Here is a 2,302-nt window from a genome sequence, read left to right on the forward strand (position 1 = left end):
GAGTCTGATCATCGCAACACAGCCACACAGCATGTCTGACCTCTACGGATTTCCACACGAAGCTTTCGGTCTGATCGACTCCTCACGAGTGCTAGCTCGTTGTAGAGCCTTTTGACGGTCGATGCTGATCGAACTCCTTCGATCGATGTCTGTCAATTCTTTGGATGCTCTGGATCATCAACAGACATGCTTGAGAGGATGTTGAAGATCTCTCTGAGATTTTGTGGGCTCACGACACTCGTAGCTCGCTTTCTCACTTCCCGAACCCCAAGCTAAAACTCTAGGGAACTCACCGGAAACCTTGCACCAACTTTTCTTTCTTTTCTTTTTTTTTTCTTTTGGAAGGATATGGACTTCCTTCTCATGCACAAGACTTCTCACGTCCCAAAATTTTTTTCCAAAAATCTTCTTCTTGCATGCCCCACTCTTCTCCTCCTTTTATAACAACGTCAAACGTCTTATCCAAAAGAAAGGATAAAGATGAGTAATTGCACATTTAATTCAAATCAAATTTTGAATTCAAATGATACCAACTCATCCCTTATCCACTAAAGGCGTGAGGCGTGGCTTAAATTATGCATGGAGTGATTCATGAGAAACCTTTTCTCATGTAATAAATGAGGCATAAAAAAAGGGATAAGGTGCAAAGATTGATTGCCCATTCAAATAAAACTTTATTTTGAATTTGAATGGCCAACCAATCATCCTTATCCATTCATATGGCACATTAAAGTGGGCTGTGGAGAGGGCTTGGTGTGAGAAAAAAATTTATGAAAAGTTCTTCTCATGAATTCAAATGGGTGCAATGGAAGTGAGGTGGCGCATGGAGATTGGGTCAAGGCGGTTTAATTATTTAAACCAACCTAATTGAACCAAATAAGTTAGGTCCAATTAGACTAATTTAAATTTAACTTAATTAGGCTTAATTAGGCTCAATAAAATCTTAATCAAATCAGAATTGACTAAGCCCAACCCCTAATCAAATCAGGACCAAACCATCTCGACGATTAGGTCAACTCTTAACCTAATCAGGTCAAAACCCAACTGAATTTAATTCAATTGGACTTGATCCAAAAATAATTACTCAATCAAATTAAATTAATTAGCGATCAAATCACTAATTAAATCTTCATAAATACTGAGTCCAATCCGATAGGCAATCGGACATCAGAATTTATCGATATGTAACCCTGATCGAAAAGTCCCAACCAGTGGGACTCTTGACCCCAGTACCCATAATGTATGGAACTCGTGATCAGAGAATCTTGATTCTCGATCATTGAGTCTCAAACATGTAGGATTCTACACCAGCCATCAGATCAGATAGGAACTCTAATGTGTGTGACCCCGCAGGTTCGAACCTAAGTCGGTAGCACAGGAAACCAATTTCTGTACTAATCGAAGTGATCATCTAGCAATGGTACCCGACATCCGGATAGGTCGAAGAGTTGCAATCGCAACACTCAGAACCTACATGAATATGGTTACTGTATAATTCATCCTTTTGACCCCTGTGTTTAGGACGACTCAGGGTTAAACTGTCAACCCTGATCAGATCATCCGAATCATGCTCAACTCAAACAATCCTGTGACTCCTCACAAGGACTACCCTAGCCAAGGTTTTACTAAATTGAAATACGACTGTACACAGCTCCTAAACTGGAGTGATCAATCCCATCTTGACACATGCACCGATAAGTCAAGTACTTGACTACACCCAACAGCCTTCCGTCACTGAATTAGAAATTCAGGTAGTCCAGTGCCTAAGTGCAGTGAGTTGCTTGCAAGTCACCATGGTGGTCTCAGTCGGAGAGACATTTATACCCATATTCCATCAGAGCAAATCTTGACAGCAGAAATAGCTCCAGAGTCGGTCACGTTCAGTGCAAATGTACCCTTACATCTCACCTGTATGCCATACCAGTGTCTCCACACTCATTGGTTAAGAGGACAACCAACCTATATGGCACACAATGACCTATGCTTGATATACGTTGTCGTCCTTGGTAACAACGTATCATTTGATCGCGAACAGATTTAAGGACTACACGACAAATCCTCCTTTGTCGAGTCTAAATAGTCCTAAGGACTTCACCACAACATAGGAGTTCATTAGAAGATGAAACATTTTGTGATGAAAAATACCAAAATAATTTTATTAATTCATAATTCATGTACAAATACAAAAATGAGCACAACCATCACAGGCTGACGATTGGCTTTGGGACACTATTCTCAATAGGGTATCCTAAGAAAATCATAGGATACTACTTCTATCTTTCTGAGGATCACAATGTGATTG

The sequence above is a fragment of the Elaeis guineensis genome, chromosome 3 (assembly GCF_000442705.2).
Source record: "Elaeis guineensis isolate ETL-2024a chromosome 3, EG11, whole genome shotgun sequence".
In the NCBI taxonomy this organism is placed as follows: domain Eukaryota; kingdom Viridiplantae; phylum Streptophyta; class Magnoliopsida; order Arecales; family Arecaceae; genus Elaeis; species Elaeis guineensis.